Genomic DNA, 23,058 nt, shown 5'->3' with positions numbered 1-23,058 from the left:
GCATGGACAGCAAGTAAATTTGTTATATTCGAACTGAGAATATGTTCGAGAATCCTGCAACAAACCGATGTTCGGGATATTGGTCTGTAATTTTGAGGATCCGTCCTTCTACCCTTCTTATATACGGTGAATGTGGGGAATGTGGGTCTCACGGGAGTCACCTGCGCTTTTTTCCAGTCGCTCGGGACTTTACGTTGGGCAAGAGATTCGCGATAAATGCAAGCTAAGTAAGGAGCCAATGCAGTAGAGTACTCTCTGTAAAACCGAATTGGAATCCCATCAGGATTTCAAGTACGCGTTGGCTGTTGATTTTGCTCAAGACAGTTTTCGGATAATGTGTTCAAAAGTAACTCACACGACGGCTTGTCTTTACCACATGTAATGAATCCATACGAGATCTAATCGTCAATGAGTGGCTTCAGCTGGATTTTGCTCACACGAAGAAATTTGAGGACTCTCTTATTCGCCGAGCTGAGGCTGCTATCAAAACTAGAGGCAGTGTTTCACTGTGTGAGTGTGATGTCTGCTGGGGGTGAGTAATTTTCTGTTCCGAGAGTCTGCTTGCATGTATATGAAGATGATATCTCTTCTTTCGGACATGTGCGAAAGAACAGATACCATCAGTGACCGTGCAGCTCGTTAGAATGAAACTGCAATTAAATTAATACAATGAAATTAATAGCCTTAGCTGGATAGAGCCATTGATATATCTCAACGGGGACAGTTGAAAATGTGTGCCCCGACCTGAACCCGAACCCAGGACCTCCTGCTTACATGGCAGACGCTGAATCCATCTGATTCACCGAGGACACATAGTGCGACTGCAGGGACTTATCTCTGGCACGCCTCCCGTGAGACCCACATTCCCCACTCATTACTCGCAGCTTTACCGATTCCCGTAAGAGTTCGGCCAATGTCCGAAAGAACAGATACCATCCGCATTCATATACTTAAGGCTCACCGGCCATTTGACCATCTTCTGCCGGCCGGGATGGCTGAGCGGTTCTAGGCGCTATAGTCTGGAACCGCGAGACCGCTATGGTCGCAGGTTCGAATCCTGCCTCGGGCATGGATGTGTGTGATGTCCTTAGGTTAGTTAGGTTTAAGTAGTTCTAAGTTGTACGGGACTGATGACCTCAGCAGTTAAGTTCCATAGTGCTCAGAGGCATTTTAACCATTTGAACCATCGTCTGTGCGGATGCACAAACATTGCCCGACCTCTTACGGGAATCGGTAAGGCCGGTATTACACTATCAAATTTCTTTATTAAATATTTGATGGTGTAATAGGAAACTTTGTCAAATGTCGTCCAATATTTGATCAAATCTAGGGCCTCGCTGTAGATTTGATCAAAGAAGTCGTGTGTCTTCTGTTCACTGCAGTGTGACATGCAACCACGTAGAGCGGTAGCATCGCTGCAGCGTTTGTCACCTGTAGTGTTTTTATAAACATTGACAGTAAATACAATTGTCGTGTGCCGACAACTACAAAATTAATAGAGATGTATGAAGCTGATGAGGTTCTTTACAACGTGAGGCACCCTGAATACAAAAATAGATTAAGAAGATTGGAGACCTGATCTGAGCTTACCTGACCTAACATAACCTAACGTAACCTGTAACAAGGAATCGGAGTGTTACAGTGAGGCTGTCTTCTGCAGATGTAGCAGTTCTTATGTGAATATTGTGCCTTGTGATATGAGGATACACTTCACTGAGCACATACAGAAATACATGCTCATCCGCTCTTAAGTAATTGAAGTACGACTTGACGTCCTCCACTATAAGCTCACGCAACAAGTTTTGTTGAATGCTTTTATCGTGTTGTCGTAAAACCCACGGCTTCACCCAGGTATGTTTCCTTTTTTTCCCCCACTTCTTTTCCGCATGTGTACACAGTGCAATTGTGGTACATGCAACTGCTGCGGTTAATAACAAGTTGATGTTGTCAGCCATCTTGAACTTCGACGAAGATTATGTTGACAGTGTAATACCCCTTCTAGCGCAACGTCAAAGATCTTTGTCAAATATATTTGACGAAATATTTGATCACATCTTTGATCAAATCTTTGACAAAGAAATTTGGTAGTGTAATACCGGCGAAAAGCCGCGAGTAATGGGTGTAAATGGCAGGAGCACTACGAATATGGTGTGAGACTATAAGTTGGGAATGTGGGTCTCACGGGAGGAGTGCCAGAGATAAGGCCGTGCAGTCGCACTATCTTTTGTGTCCACAGTGGCTAAGAACGATGGAGCGTCTACCATGTAAGCAGGAGATCCCGGGATCGAGTGCCAGTCAGGGTACACATTTTGAAGTGTCCCCGTTGACATATATTAACGCCTGTATGCATCTAAGGGTATTCACTTCATTGTATTAATTTAATTGTGATTTCTGCTTGGATGACCACGATATGGTCCCTGCCGCAGCCAAATGGTGCAGAAGGCGTTTCGCGTTAAGGGGCCACGTGTCGGGCCCTCGGCCTGAGACGGCAGACGGCTCGCTGCGGGCAATGGGCCGGCCGTTCACCCCGGCCACCTTGCCGCTGCGGCACAGCTGTTGTTGCCTCGATAGCGCCCACCGCCTGGCTGGCGGCGCCGCGCTCTCTTTACCTCGCGTTTTCCCAGGGAACACTTTGCTGTCATTTCACTTTGGGTGCGGTGTTGAAATGTTCCTTTTCAAAGCGGGATCCAGTATTGTTTTGGTAATTTAACTTGCGCACCACTGCGGAGATGAGTCACATAGGTACTAGTGACAGTAACCTTAAGGCCCCGGGAGTAGACAGCGTTCCATTATAACTACTTACGGCCTTTGGAGAGCCAGTGCTGACAAAACTCTACCATCTGGCGAGCAAGATGTATGAAACAGGCGAAATACCCTCAGACTTCAAGAAGAATATAATAATTCCAATCCCACAGAAAGCAGGTGTTGACAGATTTGAAAATTACCGAACTATCAGCTTAGTAAGTCACAGCTGCAAAATACTAACACGAATTCTTTACAGACGAATGGAAAAACCGGTAGAAGACGACCTCGGGGAAGATCAGTTTGGATTCCGTAGAAATATTGGAACACGTGAGGCAATACTGACCCTATGACTTATCTTAGAAGATAGATTAAGGAAAGGCAAACCTACATTTCTAACATTTGTAGACTTAGAGAAAGCTTTTGACAATGTTGACTGGAATACTCTCTTTCAAATTATAAAGGTGGCAAGGGTAAAATACAGGGACCGAAAGCCTATTTACAATTTGTACAGAAAGAACATATCAGTTACAAGAGTCGAGGGGCATGAAAGGGAAACAGTGGTTGGGAATGGAGTGAGACAGGGTTGTAGCCTATCCCCTACGTATATTGAGCAAGCAGTAAAGGAAACAAAAGAAAAATTCGGAGTAGGTATTAAAATCCACGGAGAAGAAATAAAAACTTCGAGGTTCGCCGATGACATTGTAATTCATTCAGAGACAGCAAAAGAATTGGAAGAGCAGTTAAACGGCATGGACAGTGTCATGAGAGGAGGGTATCAGATGAACATCAACAAAAGCAAAACGAGGATAATGGAATGTTGTCGAATTAAGTCGGGTGATGCTGAGGGAATTAGATTAGGAAATGACACACTTAAAGTAGTAAAGAGGTTTTGCTACTTGGAGAGCAGAATAACTGATGATAGCCGTAGTAGAGAAGATATAAAATATAGTCTGGCAATGGCAAGGAAAGCGTTTCTGAAGAAGAGAAATTTGTTAACATCGAGTATAGATGTGTCAGGAAGTAGATTCTCAAAGTATTTCTATGGAGTGTAGCCATGTATGGAAGTGAACATGGACTATGAATAGTTTGGACAAGAAGAGAATAGAAGCTTTGAAATGGGGTGCTACAGAAGAATGCTGAAGAATAGATGGGTAGATCACATAACTAATAAGGAGGTATTCAATAGAATTGGGGTGAAGGGGAATTTGTGGCACAACTTGAAAAGAAGAAGGGTAGGATGTGTTCTGAGGCATCAAGGGATCACAAATTTAGCATTGGAGGGCAGCGTGGATGGTAAAAATCGTAGAGGGAGACCAAGAGATGAATACACTAAACAGATATAGAAGGATGTAGTTTGCGGTAGGTACTGGGAGATGAAGAGGCTTGCACAGGATAGATTAGCCTGGAGAGCTGCACCAAACCAGTCTCTGGACTGAAGACCATAACAACAACAACAACCTTAAGAAACAGCTGAAATCGCTAAAACTGTACTAGGCTTCAGGCATGGAAGTACCATGACGTAACAATCTGGAAACCAGCATCCGCAATATCATTTGCCCCAAGCATTAGTTTCTGTAGGAACTGTTTTGACAAAAATGCAAGCATGACTCATTTATGGGTGTCTTACGTGTGAAGTAACCAGTCTTCATTCGTAATATATAGATTTCCTTTGATAGAACGCTGTGAGAAGGTTGGTTGGTTGATTTCGAGGGAGAGGACCAAACAGCGAAGTCATCGATCCCTTCGGATTAGGGAAGGGTGGGAGTCCGCCGTGCCCTTTCAAAGGAATCATCCCTGCACTTGCCTGAAGCGATTTAGAGAAATCACGTAAAAAGTGAATCAGGATTTCCAGTTGTGGGTTTGAACCGTCTTCCTCCCGTGTATCACTGCGCTACCACTATCGGTCTTTGACAAGGACTGGAAACCGACTAAACTTAGCAAAATACACGGTCCAGTTACATTAATCTGATCACCACCTATTTTCGACGTCAACTAGCAATAACCTCTCACATACAGATGATAGCAGCAGTTCCAACAGAGGGAATGTCAAGTGTGTCGGGGGTACGCGGAAAACAATACAGTCGTTGTAATGCGGAAAAGAAGCGATTTATATGGCGTCCAAACAGGTATGATTATTGGGTTTCTGGCCAAGGGTGGGAGCATTTCCGAAACGACTAACTTTGTAAACTGTTCATGTGCTTTCAAATAACTGGAATTCAGCCAGGTAACACTTATAGCGACCGCCGATATTTCGGCAGGAGAACACACCGCCATTTTCAAGACAAACGCAACGGATAGGCGACGTACATGCAAATTTAAAACCTCGGTTCTCGGACTGATGCAGGGAAGATAACACACACACTGGACACTTGTGCCACCAAAGATGGCCACAGTCAGAGAGGTCGGTAGTGAGACTACGAACTCGCAGGTGGGGGAGCATTGACTCCGTCCCTCTGTTTTTTGACAAGGGAGAAAGCCGGATTCCAAGCAGAGTTTAAACAGAAACCTCCATCCCTGTTAACGAGGTTGGTCGCTAATTTAATCTCAACTGCCTCCTTAATAACATTGTCTCAATATGAAACTTCCTGGCAGATTAAAACTGTGTGCCCGACCGAGACTCGGGACCTTTGCCTTTCGCGGGCAAGCGCGAAAGGCAAAGGTCCCGAGTTCGAGTCTCGGTCGGGCACACAGTTTTAATCTGCCTAGAAGTTTCATATCTGCGCACACTCCGCTGCAGAGTGAAAATCTCATTCTGGATTGTCTGAATAGTTGGACGTGTATGCCAACATCTCGGTGTTATTACATAACATGGCGTGACCAGTATCCAAGCAGTGTTCGGTCATAGCACATCTAATTGGCTGCTGTAATCGTGTGTGCCGTTTATACTGAGTACATCGGTCCTCCACGATCCTGATAGTTTCACCAATATATGCCAAGGAATGCGATATACACCTGCCTTACGCAGGCCAAGATCATCCTTAACAGAACTCAAAAGCACTCTAATTTTAGACAGAGGTCGGAAAACACATTTCACATCGTATTTCCGTAATATACAACCGATCTTGTTTGAAGTGTTTCGTAAGTAAGGCAAAAAGGCAGTAGACTTATGTGTTGACTCAGAATTATCATCAATTACCCGATGTACAGTTGGCCGATAGCGCAACGTACGTTCAATCTGTCTATCACTATAACCATTTTGACGAAACGTAACTTCAAGATGGGACAGCTCAGCTGGCCAAGTCTCAGCGTCGGAAACGACATGTGTCCTGTGTACCAAGGTACGAAACACCCCTTCACGCTGAACCGTATGGTGACAACTATTAGTCTGTAAGTACAAGTCGGTGTGAGTACGTTTCCTGTAGGCTGCATGTCCCAACGATGCATCATCCTTCCTCCTAACAAACGCTTCAGGAAAGGGAAGGCAACCATCTTCTTCCACCATCGTAAAACAAATGTTCGGGTGGATCGAGTTCAGATGTTCTAGAAAGGCATTCAAATTCTCCCTACCATGAGTCCAAACAACAAAGGTATCGTCAATATATCTAAAGAAACAGGAGAGTTTCAAAGGCACCGACTCTAATGCACGTTTCTCCAAGTCTTCCATAAACAAATTTTCGATCACTGGAGACAACGGACTACCCATCGCAATTGCATCTGTCTGCTAGTAATACTGATCTTTGAATAAAAAGCAAGTGGATATCAACACATGCCGAAAGAGATTAGTTAATTCAGCACCAAACCTAGCCTCAATTAACCGCAACGAATCAGACCAAGGAACACGAGTGGAGAGAGTGACCATATCGAAACTCACTAAATTATCAGAGTCATTCAACCCCAGTTCTTCCAAACGACGTAAAAAATCAGCTGAGTTCCTTATATGATGTTCACACCGACATACTTGTGGACTCAACAGAGAAGCAAGATGCTTGGCTACACGATATGTGCTGCCATGGTTATAGCGTACCGTGGATTTCATACCGGCTCCGAGTCACTTGTGGTGCAGTAGGGGCCATAGGTGACAGGGGTGAACGACGGCTGCGGGGACGTGTACGGGCGAACAGGCGCGAAGCTGTTGAGCAGCTGAGTTCTCAGATCCACCAAGGGGCTACCAAAAATGTCTCCTCAACGATCGTTCTGCGAACGTTGCTGAGTAAGGGCCTCCGCAGCTGGTGTCTGGCTCACACACTCCTGCTGACGAAGTTTGGTGTTTGCACCGCCGTACCGCAACTGGACGTCCACTGCGTGGCGACAGGTGCTCTTTTCAGACGAATCACGTTTTATGTTCCATCAGACAGATGGCTATTGTCCGAAAGCAAACACCCTGCAACAATTAGTGACACAGACTGTACCAACAGTGCCATGTGTCATTCATTGCAAATACGTCTTTGAAACGCAATACGGCCTGACCATGCAATACGTGGGCCTCGGACTAAGATACCCCAGAAGAAAAGACCCACGATATGAGGCAAACACATGGTATTTACGGGGCCGAAGATATACGCTCTCCAAACGTATTTTCTTCTTTTTTCAACCCGCAGAGAAACATACATTGATTTTTACTATCTAGAAACAAGCTATTTCTGTAAACAAATTCTTAAGTAATCCGCAGGCCTAATTTATGACCCGGCCGCTGTGGCCGAGCGGTTCTAGGCGCTTCAGTCCGGAACCGCGCTGCTGCTATTTTCGCAGGTTCGAATCCTGCCTCGAGCATGGATGTGTGTGATGTCCTTACGTTAGTTAGGTTTAAGTAGTCATAAGTCTACGGGACTGATAACCCTAGATGTCACGTCCCATAGTGCTTAGAGCCATTTGAACCATTTGAACCTAATTTATGAAACCTCAATAATGAGCACTCCCAGACATCCTGCAGGTCATGGACAGATTTCTCTTCCGTCGCTGAAACTAGATAGCCCCAAATTACCCACTATTTCGCTTGTGGAGGAACTATACACACACACTCATATATATACAGGGTGTAACTGAAACGAATGTCAAAATAAATGAAAGGACTCGTAGAGTGCGTTACAACAAGCATATTTCACCCAGCAACCCGTCCACGTCCCTTAGCGTATAGCGCTGGGCGTCGTTGAACAGCGTCGCGCACCGTCAAGGGGCTAGGCACACTACATGCCACCCGAGGTTGCAGGTCTTCGGGACAACGATTTCAGTGCATTTGCGACATCAAGGTGAAAGAGACGTCGGGTTGAAGTTTTATGATCTTTATTTCCGAACCCTGCCGATATTCCAGGTGGGACAGCACTACTGGTTTCCCGCCTCTTACTTGGACGTGAAGGCGTTGCTTTTGGCTTTGCAAATGCCTGTTTGACACGTGTTCCGTAGAGGGCAGCACTTGTGCGCACTGCAGAGTCCGGTGTACCTTGTATCACTTTATCATCAAACGATCACACTCCTGCGTGTAACGTACGGGAAATGGACCGCTATTCTTGCGAGTAAAGAGCAGACATGCCCTGTGCCTATGGGACGGTGGATGGAAATGTTCACCCTGCCCAACTATGTAAGTTCAGCGGTTTCCGAAACGTCGAGTGCCAATTCCACGTGCATTTACTGGCATCCACAGACCCCTACGAGAGACAGTTTCACTTGAGGTACGTTTTCCACTGGCACGTTCTCGTAATGGCACATCTGCATTTAATGTCTACTTCGAATTCCGGTGTACTCATTTTGTATTACTGAGGGGAAGACCTGACCACCGCGATCGTCAACGACAATGCGTACACCAGGGCTTGAAGAGGAGGCGTTATCACTAGTGGAAAATACGCCCTCAAGAAGCTCCCAGCGTATTGCATGGGAATCGGGTGTAAGCCATTCCGCAATTTCCCGTGTGTGGCCTGAAGATGAATTACACCCCTACCGCAATGAAAGGTTCACGCCCTAAACCCAGATGATTTTACACGTCGAACTGAATTCTGCCAGTCGTTTTTGCAAAAGTGTCCCATTCAGCGGGACTTACCAAACCGTGTACCTTTTACGCATGAATCATTCTTTACACGAAAGGGTGTGTTCAACAGCCACAATCGACACCTGTGCGCACATGAAAATACGCACGCTGCCTTCGCTGGTGGTCGGCAACGTCGCTTCACTGTCAACATTTGGGCCAGCTTGGTAGGCGATAAACTGGTGGATCCATATAGGTTTCCCCGGCGACTGAACGCAAACAGATACTTAATCATTTTACGAGAAGGATCCAGGCAGGAGGGCATTCTCTGGGTGATCTTGTCAATCTGGGAGGTATAATGAATCGACGCAACTATTCACCTGTCCTTGGGCGCCATGTCCACCCTTAGATGCACTTTGTTTTTTCTTGGCTCAATGGCACTTACCAACAGGACAATGCAACATGTCGCATAGCTCACGTGGTTCGAAGAACATCAGGATGAGTTTATCGCACCCCCTAACCACCAAACACTCCAAATTTAAATCTAGTCTGGAATCTGTGGGACAACATCGATCGGGCTGTTCGCGGCATGGTTTCTCAATTTAGAAATCTGGCGCACCTGCCCACAGCACTGGAGTCAGCATGGTCGTAAACTCATCCAACAGCTGAAAAAGTGTGAAACAAGATTTATCCAACCACAGGACTTTCTTCCATTGCTCCATAGACTTGGTTTTATGGCTTCCGGAACGCATTTGTCTGTTACGGGCATCATTGACTGATGTGCGGCTCGCCCTGATATTCCCTGCTTACGGAGCTCCCTTCGCGTTGTTTTGTTGCTGACAGGGCTCGCGAGAGCAGCAATCAGCGCTGCAGTGACTTTTTCAGCTGTCGTCCTCCTATTTCTCGTCGCAGTCCCCTTCATTGACCGTCTGTCAGGATCACTCAACACACGCTTTCGTCCGCGTTGTGACTTAGCGGATGATGTTTTCCTGCTTTCCCTGTGTGCGCTATAAATATTCGATACGATGCCTCTCGAAACACCTAACACTTCGGCAACCTTGGTTACGGAAGCAACTACCATACAAGCACCATATTTTTGTTACCATATTTTTGCCTACATCCTTTAGACTGAATATCAGTTTCGCAGTCCGTATTGAGGAAAATTCTTGATTACGGAAAGCTGCCTTTTTACTTAGATGTCCTTTTGGCTACTCAAAAGGATAACAAAAGTGAACTTACAAGAACGATGCCAAATACGTCGTGTAAGTGGATCAAACGTGCATATAAGACGAGAAAAACTTCTGAAAATGCCTGCCTGATACTGTGTTATTCACGAAAGCACTAAAACACTTACAATTTAAAACAACTGCACACGGCAGAAATTAAGAGCAAGGAACAGTCGTAAACCGTAGTCTGCGGATATTTTGGGACATCCAACACCTCAGTGCCGGCTTCAAGGGAACGTACAGCTTCAAGATGTAGCGCCACATCCTCTTATTATACCTTCATGGCTCCAGGGCACGATCAAATACCTGTCGGATTATATTCAGAATTTGCAGCCTTATTAGCCCGTCTCTGAGACATAAATACGAGGTGAATTCGAACGAGTGATCTTTGTGTCTAGTTTGTTGCCACAGTTACCTCTACTTTTGTGAAAACACCTCGATCACAGTGCAGAAAACATTGTAATATGTAATCATTAGACACCCAGTTATTCGCCAATACTCAGACTATACACGTAGACTTTTATCACAGTGGGCAATCTGTTCTGTTAGTGCCGGCCGGGGTGTCCGAGCGGTTCTAGGTGCTACAGTCTGGAACCGCGCAACCGCTACGGTATCAGGTTCGAATTCTGCCTCGAGCATGGACGTGTGTGATGTCCTTAGGTTAGTTAGGTTTAAGTAGTTCTAAGTTCTAGGGGACTGATGACCATTGATGTTAAGTCCCATAGTGCTCAGAGCAATTTGACAGTGGGCAGAACAAATGGTTCAAATGGCTCTGAGCACTACGGCACTTAACTTCTGAGGTCATCAGTCCCCTAGAACTTAGAACTACTTAAACCTAACTAACCTAAGGATATCACACACGTCCATGCCCGAGGCAGGATTCGAACCTGCGACCGTAGTGGTCGCGCGGTTCCAGACTGTAGCGCTTAGAACCTCTCGGCCTCCCTGGCCGGCTGGGTAGAACAGTACGTAGCAAATGTACAGCTATTCCCTTATCGATATTGTTCAAGATGCTAACCGCCATGGTCGAGTCACTGTGTCCTGCAACGCACCATCGACCGTCCTACATGCTCCCAGGAGTCTGACTTACTACCCCCACAGCTGCAACAATCCTAGAAGCGGGGTCCGTGTGAGTATCGACCCGAGTCTCGTAAAGTAGGCTCTTCGAGTGCAATCAAAAGAAGAAGTGCATCGCTCTCATGTCTAGTGGTTGACTTGGTCGTGGAAGAGGACGCGTACGACAAATCCTCTGTGACTGCGATCCTAGTAGAAAATATCGTGAAGGTAAGGGACAAGTTTCTGGTCGAATAAGGCAGACAATGCATACCGTCGACTTTTTCACTGCTACGTAGATATTTTCCACGAAATACAAATATAAAGACAAATGGAGGTATAAAATCAAACAAAATGCATTTATCCTGTAACGAGTCGCCTACGACCAAGGGTTCGGTATACCAAAATAGAAAACAGCACTGAGCAACTTCAGAAATTTCGTCGGTGGAGTTCGGCTACACGCTGTATAATGTGAATCTTTTAAACAAAAGACGGGTGGCTGAAAGAAAGTGCACCTTACGCTCACCTAGAGTTGCAGAAGAGGTAGACAATCATCGAAAGATGTATGTAAGTAAGTCTAAGCGTGCCCCAGGGCAGTGTGTTTGGACACTAACTGTTCTTGTTGTATGTAAGCTTCACAGTCTTTGGAAATCATCTACTTATCTGTAAACAAATACCATATGAAATGCTGCATAAATATTCAGTCAGATCTTGATAAGAATTACAAGTGGTGGCAAGGTGCTTTAAATGATCTCTTGAGAAAACGGAAGAATATACTGTCCTATGACTACAGTATCAATAAGTTACAACCGTAATCAGTCAACTTATACTTGGATGTGACAATTTGTACTGATACGAAATGTAATGCTGAGCCGGCCGTAGTGGCCGAGCGTTCTAGGCGCTACAGTCTGGAACCGCGCGACCGCTACGGTCGCAGGTTCGAATCCTGCCTCGGGCATGAATGTGTGTGATGTCCTTAGGTTAGTTAGGTTTAAGTAGTTCTAAGTTCTAGGGTACTGATGACCACAGCAGTTAAGTCCCATAGTGCTCAGAGCCATTTGTAATGCTGAGATAAGTGCAACCGCAGGTGAAGCAGGAGGCCGAAAAGCAAAAAGCAAAGCGTCTACAAAGGAGGTTTCTTACCCTGCATCTCTGCGAACCATCTTACGACTTGGTTCCAGTGCACGGGCGCTATAATATGTAAGATGTTGAAGTTATTCTCAGGAGAACAGCATGAATGGTCATGCGGTTGTTTCATGCCCATCGTCATGGCTATGCAGAAAAATATGAACTGACAGACGCTTGAAGAGAAGTGCCAACAGCTGTAGCACGAAAGCCTAATTACAAAATTTCAAGGACCAGTATTAAGTGAGGAATCTAGACATATACTACATCCTTGAATGTATTACTTCTGTGGGGATTAGAAAGGGAAAATCTAAGATATAATTTTTCTCGCACTCCATTAGCCAATGGAACGATGTTTTGCAAAGTGGAGGTACCGCCTACCATGCACCTCACAGGCCTTTGTAGACATGGATGTAGAAGTAGATACGGCGTAGTCCTCATCGCTATTAGGGCACCACCTTTTCGGAAATCTCGATCACTTCCAGTATTGTAGGAAAGAGTCAGTCCGCAATCTGTGTTCATTCACCGTAACGAGGAAAAAACAGAGGTATTAATTTTGACATTATTTCGTCACTTATTGCAGTTCCTGTCTTGCTCTTGTAAAATATCTGCCACGGTAACCAATATTTATACAACGGCTAGAACTTTGGTGCCAGATTAGTGTGTAACGTGTTAGAAGGTTGATGATGACGATGATCAAAAAAATACTTATCAGTAATATTCGGCAGATGGTGCCATGCAGTTTCTGACAGACAGACTCTTCCAGTATCCCGGGTTAATTTCCAAACATCTCTGCATCTCTCATGAACTATCGGTATCATCCTACACTTATGCGGTGATCGCGTACGTCGGATGGGGCGTTACGATAAAGCAGTCCTCACACGAGACGAGAAAGCGTTCGTAGTCGTGAAGTTGGCCGACTTTTATGATGACGCAGCGTGAAATTTCACGTTCCACAGCTTTTCTAGCGTGAAAGTCTGAATACGGGAACTTAAATTCTTTTCTTCGCGTAGAGGAACATCGCCAAAGCGATGCAAGATAGCGTTGTATGTCACAAGTAAAACTTGGGAGACACTATATTGGACTTCTTCGACTTCAATTGAATGCCATATTTTGTGGGTTTCATATTATAACTTACACTCTATGAATATATGCTGTTCCAAAGCACCAAAAAATTGAGGATCTCTCGAAAACCAGTAACGAAGCTATGAGATTTGTTGTAATAAAATGATGGGGAACGTCGTGTTAGTCGTTAAAGAATTTCCATATTTCGTTGTTTTCATATTATAACATCCATGTTTTCAAAGCAACGGCACATCGAAGATTTATAAAAAAAAAGCATCTCATGTAATTAAACGTCATACAATTACATACTGGCTATTAAAGACTGCAGAAGATCGTAACATAAAAGTCATCGTCGTACGTTACACTAGTCCAAAATCACGTAATCGATGAAGGCGTGGAATTACGAGAAATGTGTAGCTGGTTTGCATCTCGCTATATCAAAAAAAAATTATTTCCCTTAGTGTTTACTAAAATGTCTTGGGACTTCCTTATTGAGTTAACAGAAGCGTGATCTGTAATATTATCCACCCAGTGTGGCCGAGCGATTCTAGGCGCTACAGCCTGGAACCACGCGACCGCTACGGTCGCAGGTTCGAATCCTGCCTCGGGCATGGATGTGTGTGGTGCCCTTAGGTTAGTTAGTTTTAAGTAGTTCTAAGTTCTTGGGGACTGAATACCTCAGAAGTTAAGTCCCACAGTGCTCAGAGCCGTTTGAACCATTTTGTAATATTCAATATTATGTAAAAACAAGTGAGCTCTCTCTTAGGAAGGAGTTTGTGCGATTATGTGAACATGCTAAGTCAAATGGACCAACGAATTGTAAGATTCCTTTCTACGTCTCTGTCTGATTCGACTGCAGTTTAGTACACCATGAAGTTCAGAAAATGTAGCAGTAGTATTGCAGTAAATATCTTTTTGTTGAAAACATGTTCACGGATATTGAACTTTTTGTTTATATATTATATAGACAGAACAACATGACAAGCACACGGATAAGGAAGGAAATGCGTGTTATAATAGAGATAATGTAGGAATATTACTCCCATTCATATTCGTAAGCAAATTGTTTGGTTTGCGAGCCAGATACAGCTGACCGACGCCACTGGAGAGCGCTGCAGTCGTAAATCACGAGGAAGGCCACGTCCCGTATGATGCACTAGGTTGTTTCTAAGCGTGCACCAGCCACTCTGTAAGCCACGTCTAGGGTGCTTCACGAGAGACACACGTCCCGTGTGAGGACAACTTAAGCGTTTTGTTGGCTGCTTTCGAGAGTAGTAGGTTAAGTGTCGTCGTCCGGTTCAAGCGCTAATAGTAATGATATTTTGAAAATAAATAAGTTTTGTGACCGAAACAGAAGCTAATCGTTTAGTTTTGAACCCTCTAGAATATTTCATTTTAGTGCTTAGGTCGGGAAATTTTAAAAATTTGTGGTAAGTTCTTATGGGACCAAACTGCTGAGGGAACCCTGGGCTTACACACTACGTAATCGAACTTAAACTAAATTACGCTAAGGACAACACGTACACACCCCTGCCCGAGGGAGAGCTCGAACCTCCGACAGAGGGGAGCCGCGTGAACCGTAGCAAGGCACCCCCAACGTTGGGGACCACGTATTTACAATCATTTTGACATTCCAGCTTTACCTTACTAAGTACATTTCTGGAACTGAGTAATTGCATGTACTATTTAGGTGAGTTTCTCAATTATTCTTAACCGTTCGTAGCTATATAATTTTAATTTGAAATATTACTCTTCTCAGCTAAACAACTCAGTTTCAATCATTCTTTTCTCTGCACTGTACAAACTGATGGTAAGAAGAAAGAACACTGAAGTACTCGTCGATATCTAGGGCTTTAAAAACGGAGAAGTATCTCGGGTTGAGAGGGATGAAGCAAGCATATACTCCTTCATATTAGGATATTTGAATGGACATGTTAGCCATAATCTCTTCCGTATTATAGGCCCGTCTCTTAATACGAGTACTGTCTGTTTCGCTAGTTGTGCTTCAATAGGAAGAGATGTTGAGACATGTTGGGGAGGCAGAACGAGAAACTGCAAAACGAAACCACAGTCAGGAGAGATGGGCCGAATGAAAAGAAGGAAGAATCGGGGTCACGCACTGTCATGGATACGTAGTATTTTTCCGGAAGACTACACGAGAAGGCTTTCGCTGGCAGCAGGAAACCCAAGAACGAGAGCTGTGTAGTAAAATTAGGCACCAGCGGCCGGAGGCCAATGGCGGTTGCGCCACGCGTGTTGCGTTACGCACTCTGCAGGCGCGCCTGCCCCTGGAAATTCCACGGCCGCCACTCCAAACGGCGCGCTCGCGTACCGGATGTTTGTCAACAGCTCAACAAATATTCCTCTACCTGCCGCGAATCTATGAGCGCCGGTATCAATCACTCTCTCCCTCCCCCTGCAACGCTATCCTCGCCTCGGCTGTTTGCCTTCACCAGAATCGAGGTCGCTGCGTTGCACGCTTCTCATCCGGTTGTGTATGTTGCTGTGACGGTTACATGTAGCAACTATGTTTTGCTTTGCACACGATTATCTGTACCAAACAACTAAGAACGCAACATTTCTTACATTGTTCCGTACTAGCTAGTAAATTTTGCTTGACTTAGATCGGAAAAGAGTTGCAAGAATGTCCTTTCTTGCAATCGTACAACTCCCGGCAATAGGTAATAACCGACAGTTTTCTCCTGTGTTTGTAAATGATTGGTTGAACTGCTCTGGTGGTAATTCAGGAATAAGTCGGCAAATTGTGTCATCCGATCCACTAAATCGCGCGAGATGACTCAGTGATTGAAGCACTTGACGCACGTTCATAAGGCAGACACTTTAAGTCCTCCGTCTGCCTGTGTAGATCAAGGTCTTCCGTTGATCCACCAAATCAATTAAGGCTAATGACGGAATGGTGCACCAAATGAGGACACGGACGCTTTCCTTGCCTGTCCTTGCCCATTCCGAGTGTGCGCTTTGTCTTTAATGACTCGCTGTGGGCAGGATGCTATTTCTTATCCTTCCCTCTCTTCCATCATTTTATTGCCTGGGCCACATCGTACAATTATTCCCTCTCCCAGCGACAGATAGCGAAGTCGCAATGACTTATCAGGATAATTAAAATGTACGTATAGTGCCACGTGAACACGACATATGAAACAAATTGTGGTACCGTGATGCACGGGCATTAGATCACTAACTTCGTAAAGAATTCTTTTTGTCTATCCTTAGGAATTACGTATGGATCTACTACGTCAGTAAGAATCTTAGCGCACCAAGGTGTGGCTCTTGTACGGTTCTGACTTTTTCAGTATCTTCCAATCTTCCGTAACAATAACTGTACCGGGCAATAAATTGTCTCACGGCTTCTGCATCTACATGATTACTGTGCAGTGCACAGTTAAGTCTATCGTTGAAGGTTCGTCGAACCACCTTCAGACTATTTCCCTACCGTTACACTCTCGAGCAGCGCACGTGAAAAAAGACCACTTAAATCTTTCCATGAGAGCTGTGATTTCTATGATATTGTCATGATGATCGCGCCTCCCTGTATAGATGTAAGACAGCAAAATATTTTAGCACTCTGAGGACAAAGATGGTGGTTGAAATTTCTTGAGGACATCCTACAACAACGAAAATCGCCTTTGCTTTAACGATTGCCACCCCAATGCGCGTATCGTATCCGTTGCACTATCTCCCCTATTTGAAGTAATACAAAACGCGCTGCCCGCCTTTGAACTTTTTCGATGTTCTCCGTCAGTCCTACCCGGTGCTCATTCCTCGCCGCACAATGACCCTTTTAGGAAAGGGCAGACAAGCGTAGAGTATGCAGCTCTTTAGTAGACCTGCTGCATTTTCTAAGTGTTCTGCCAATAAATCGCAGTCTTTGCTTTACCCAAAACATTATCTACGGGATCGTTCTAGTTTAAATTATTTGTAATTCAAGTGTTTGTCTTATCTAAAATATCAGACCAGTCCTTATCATGCAGAAGGCGACAGAATCTTGCTGTTTTCAGATTTATGTAGGGAGTTGGCTTTGTCTTAGGTGTACTGCTTTTCTAAACATTCATGGTGATATCTGTTTGTTCTATATCGTGTCTCCCTACCACTTTCGCGCAACGACGCTCTGAGCTTGTTTTTTAGGGAATTGACTAGTTTGAACCTGGGACCTGTTGCTGGTAAGGAGACGCCAGACCACACATGACATGTAGAATTCAGAAGAGTTCAGTGAGACTAGCGATGATATAACCAAATACTAAATTATCTCAGCGTCAGCTCCACTGCAATCCCTGTAAAAGAATCTTAATACTAACTAAATTTTGTGGAAGGGGTTCAAGTCTTTCCTATTTTTAGCTAGCTGGTAAAATAACGTCGAAAAAGTTGTTGAAAATTTTATTCTACTCGCAAAACATTGTTTATAAATTGCACTATTGATAAAAGGAAGTGTTTTATTACAGGATGGTAAAAACCAACTGAGTTCAACAAAACTGTGAACGAATATTCCCTGATGGGTTTCCAAGTTCTACAATGGATCAAAGGATGACCTATGCCATATCACATCTATAATCTAGGTTTAAATTAAGTTTCACAAAAGGGAAAAACTATCAAAATGGTCTACAGTGACCCTCAATTATCTTTAATCACTTATCTAACTTGTCGTAAATTACAGTGGCTGATGTGGCTTCTCAATAATTATATAACAGAGAAATCATCGCGTTTCAGATTTTTACTTCAAGTGGCAAATGTGAACACCATGAGCCTTTAATTTACGATCGACACTAGTATTACGCAAAAAGGGGGTGTAACAGATGAGACTTCTGCAGTCCTGAGTGAAGCCTTATGCGCTCAAAAATGCGGCATCGCGTGCGCTCATTACCTTGTCGGTGTTTAGGCAGCGTCAGGGCGACGGCGGGCAGCACAGCTCCGCTCACCTCGCCGTCTCGGAAGCAACTCTCATCTAACTTCTCCTTACTACAATTTACCGAAGTTAGTTTAAAATAAAAACTATCTCTCTGTGTTTTCATATGACCAATCACGGCCTCAAAGTTAACCGTAAGCTCCGCCTACAAAAATTCTGTCCATCCAATGAGAAACGTTATACTTTTCGTGGTGAGGCAATGTTTTTAAAGTTTGCAACGTAGCAGAGACGCGAAAAAGTCTCACGCTAAAACCTGCAGCTGGTGTGGTCCTTTTAGCGTTATCGTAAGATCTATACTGTTCTTCTGGAGGGCTCTATCTTTTAACATTGGCTGGGGGTGGTCCTAATGTAACAGACACGCGAAAAAGTCTCACGCTAAAACTTGCTGGTGGTAGTGGCCCTTTTTGTGTTATCGTAAGATCTATACTGTTTTTCTGGAGGGCTCTAGCTTTTAACATGGGCTGGGGGGGGGGGGGTTCCTTGACGTAACAGAGACGCGAAAAAGTGTCACGCTAAAACGTGCGAGTGGTGTGTCCTAGTGGTTAGCTGACGACGTGGGTGTCCAGTCCGTCCCTTATCGTAGGGCCTTCTAGCTTAACACGGTTCTGCTCTCGGCTTCTGTTCTCGTTTCTCCACTTGGAACTGTGTCGGTCTCACGGTGGGAAGGTACGACATGCATTTAGGCATTCTTGTGTTAGTCTGTGGTATTCCATTTGCTCACCCGTTACTCGTATTACTTTGGTTAATTTAATGTCGCAATTTATTCGGAGCTATGTGACATACTACTGGATTTTCTTATCATGTCAGGGTTTTCATGGAAGGTGTTGGTTTTGCCTGACACCTTACACTTTTACATTGTTTCTAAGCTTGTAGGGGTGTTAGTCAACGTGTGAAGATGTCTGTTGGTCCTGCTTTTACTCTCCAAGGACGAATCACAAAGATAAAACGAACGTTTCACGCAACTAAATGCGTTCAAAGGTACTTGAATCTTCCCTCGACAAGTACATGCTCTCCAAGTTGGTGCTGAAGACTACCAACTCGGCGACTGAACTTCCCCAGTTGGGGACTCTCGGCCATTAATGCCATAAGATCATTTCATTTCATTCCACAGATAAGTGTAAGCTTGTGTAAGTAAATGCCTTTCACGATACTACTGCCCACGATGTGGAACACCAAGTTGTCATGAACATAAACGTTGTATATATAAATAATAATTGTAAAAGAATTATTCCTGTGTTTCTTTTTTTTGTCATTCATGATTTAATCTTCACCTGCCACATACTTTCTTCTAATATACGCTAGAGATCAAATTACTATCATTACTATATGAAGTTCAACCCGCCAGGTTAGCCGAGAACGCTAATGCGCTGCTTCTTGGACTCGGGTACGTGCGGAAGCCGGATCGAATCCGCCCGGCGGGTTACCGACGAGGGTCGGTGTGCCGGCCAGCCTGGATGTGGTTTTTAGGCGGTTTCCCACATCCCACTAGGCGTATACTGGGCTGGTCCCCACGTCCGGCCTCAATTACAAGAAGCGCAGATATTTGAAAACGTTCGCAACATTTCATGGCTTACACTAGACGCAGACAGCTGGGATACGCTACTTCCGTCCTGGGGGATACAGGGGGCGACAAGAAGGGCATCCGGCCACCTTCTAACACTAATATTGCCAAATACATAGTAGCAGGGCTGACCCCTCGTTGAAGTGGGACAAAGGCCCAAGGAAATGATGATGACTGTATGCAGTTCAGACTCATTAAGTTTATTTCATCTTCTCGTAATCACGTTTGTCTGCCTAAATAGAAGCAAGGGAAGTGGAGCAGTGATTACGGCGCTGTAGTTGTATACGAGAAAAGTGCGAGGTCAGTACCAGCCATGGTACATTAAACAGAAGCACTGCCAAATTCGTTCATCGGCCTTCTTCAACGATAACTGTGTTAATTTTCTAATGACCTCAACGTTGACGGGATTTAAGTCGCACTACTTCTTTGTTTAGGTAGATAAGCTGTTGGCGAATGTTAGAAATTGCAAACAGCATGTACCGTAAAACATCTAGGACTAATTACCCAGAGCGTCGTTAGGTGGAATGGCCACATAAAACAAGTAGCAGGGAAAGCAGACGCCAGACTGAGAATCATATGAAAAATCTTAAGGATATGTACCTCCTACACGAAGGAAGTGGATTACAAGTCGCTTGTTTGACCGATTCTTGAGTATTGTTCATCAGTCTGTGATCCTAAGCAGGTAGGACTGAGAGAAGAGATAGAAAAGATCCGACGAAGAGCGGCGCGTTTCGTCACGGGATCGTTTAGCCGACGCGAGAGCGTTGCAGAGATGCTCAACAAACTCCGGTCGCATACGCTACAAGAGAGGTTTATTACTGAAATTTCGAAGGAGTACTTTCCCGGAAGAGTCGGACAATATATTACTCCCTCCAGAGCACATCTTGCGAAATGAATACGACGAAAAAATTCGAGAAATTGAAGCCAATACAGGGGCTTGTCAAGAATCATCCTTTCCACGCGCTATTCGCGAGTTGAACAGACAGGGGAGAGGAGTTAGTGATACCTGAAGTGCCCTCCGCCACGCACCGCCAGGTGGCTTGCGGAGTATTGTGGATGTAGATGTATAATTATGAACGGCTTAAAGGTGTATACGTGCCATACATTGTAGTGGTGGGGATCCCTGTAACTGGTTGTCGCTCCTTGGCGCTTCTCATTTCGTGACCGTGCGCTCTGTCCACACCACCTACCTGATAATCCCGCGGCGGTCCTATTGTTCTGCTGGCTTAGTTGAAATTATCTATCGAAAAATGCAAAGGGGTTTAGGGGAGCCACTCAACGTTAAGCACAACACTGCCCTATGTCTGGTATGAACATCCATATTCTGAGACGATAAGAAATCACAGGTTGCACTGTTTACATTCTAAGTCATAACTGCTTATCTCAATTAACATTCTTGATGATTTCTGTCCACAGTATCACTTGGACGAGCGTCCGCGTAACCGTCGCGGCGCGGCTGATTGCTGATGATGCGGAAACGCGATGCACGAATGCATGTTCTCACGCTCGCTACAAGACACTGGAACTTGACTGCACCCTACCCATATTTCGTTACTACTTTGCGACCCCTTTCAGTCAATTCACCTCCATATCTCATTACTTCATTGTAATAGCACTTGTAGCAACACTCGAACCTGCATAACAATGTCTTTCCCATGTAGAGCTACCCACAGCACAACATAACAGCTCCGTGTCCCGTGCTCGACTCTGCAAACGCGCTGCCCGCAAAGATACTCCGCCAACGATAAGACAATCCGCTTACAACATGTGCATGGATAAGCATATGACATTCCCACTGTCAATTGCAAGAAAAACGTGTGTGACAGAGAGACATATGTTAGAACCCAATATAAATTTAAGTGTTAGTAAACCTTTTCTGAAAGTAGTTGTCTGGAGCGACGGAGTGAAACGTCTGTGAAAAACAACTCAAACAAGGACAGAAAAGAGGCTTTTGAAATATGGGTTGCAGAAGAATGCTGAAGATTAGATGGGTAGATAGGACAACATCTACATCAATATTCTGCAAACTACCGTGAAGTGCACGGCAGAGGGTACGTCACATTGTTGTAGTCATGATGGCTTTTTCCCATTCCCTACACATATGGATCGCGGGAGGAGTGATTAGTTAGAAGTCTCCGTTCACACTGTAATTAATCTAATCTTGTCTTCGTGATCACTATGGCAACTTTGCATAGAGGACAGTCATATGATCATCACTTAAAGTTGGTTCTAAAAACTTTCTAAGTGTATGGAATATCCCATTTTAGTCCTATCTGGTAAATGTTCCATACACTAGAGCAATTTTCTAGGATTGGTTGCACGAGCGTTTTGTATGCAGTGTCCTTTGTTAACTGACTGCATTTACGTAGCATTCCACCAATAAATCGCAACTAGTGGAGGGCTTCAAAATGGTTCAAATGGCTCTGAGCACTATGGGACTTAACATCTGAGGTCATCAGTCGCCTAGAGCTTAAAACTAATTAAACCTAACTAACCTAAGGACATCACACGCATCCATGCCCGAGGCAGGATTCGAATCTGCGACCGTAGCGTAGTGGAGGGGTAAGATACTCAATCGAATTGGCGAGAAAAGAAATTGATGACTCAACTTTGGTAAGAGAGGTGATAGGGTGTTAGGACACATCTTGAGACAAAGAGCAATAGTTATTGTGATGGTTCAAATGTGTCACGTGACCGTGAATTTTTGAACACACGCTGTGCAACTGTGGCTCACCCTGCGCGCGCCGCCGGAGAAACGCAACACGTTCGCCGCCAACTGCTGTGGGCCTGTGGACCTGGTTTCAGCGTGGCCGGCCTTCTCTGTCGAGCCATTTACGAGGAGACGCGATTTGCCATCATACCAGCTGCGCGTGGGTTTAGCGCTCCACATGCCTCGGTCTGGCGGGAAATTGGATTCATCAACCGGATTCGCCGTCGGCGCTTTACTTTGGGTTGATATCGACTCAGACGTTAGTCTTATATGAAAGTGAGATCCATTGAATAGAACGAACTTTCTATTCTAGGGCTATAGGAACCTATCTGTTATTTGGAAGTGGAATTTGGTTACGGAGATTTTGTAAACATGGTTAAAATGTAGCTGAAGCGCATTGTATAGTCAGCCACGGGCATGGATGTGTGTGATGTCCTTAGATTCGTTAGGTTTAAATAGTTCTAAGTTCTAGGGGACTGATGACCTCAGAAGTTAAGTCCCATCGTGCTCAGAGCCATTTGAACCATTTGACTGGGCTGAGTGTAATTGCGTTTTCCTTAATCAGTACACATGTTTTCTATTCAGTACTGACTAATAGCCGTAGGCTCCATGTTGGCTAACGTTGCTGATTGAATGCCAAGGCTTACTGTTTCCACCGTGGTTTGCCATGGTTTGCTTACTTCTTATTTTGAGGTGGTCTCATTAACTTCTGGTGATTACAGTTTGAGTGGAGTTTGGGAAAACCACTCTGGATTT

The 23,058-nt window shown here is 44.6% G+C and overlaps 1 long non-coding RNA gene across 1 annotated transcript in view; it reads left to right on the top strand.

Moving 5' to 3' along the window:
• LOC126272363 (uncharacterized) overlaps positions 1-23,058 on the top strand; it is a 157,788-nt gene that overhangs the window by 69,761 nt on the left and 64,969 nt on the right. The gene's annotated exons all lie outside the window — the stretch shown is intronic.

The sequence above is a fragment of the Schistocerca gregaria genome, chromosome 1, assembly GCF_023897955.1.
Source record: "Schistocerca gregaria isolate iqSchGreg1 chromosome 1, iqSchGreg1.2, whole genome shotgun sequence".
Classification (NCBI taxonomy): Eukaryota; Metazoa; Arthropoda; class Insecta; order Orthoptera; family Acrididae; genus Schistocerca; species Schistocerca gregaria.
This window is presented reverse-complemented; position numbering and strand designations above follow the sequence as displayed.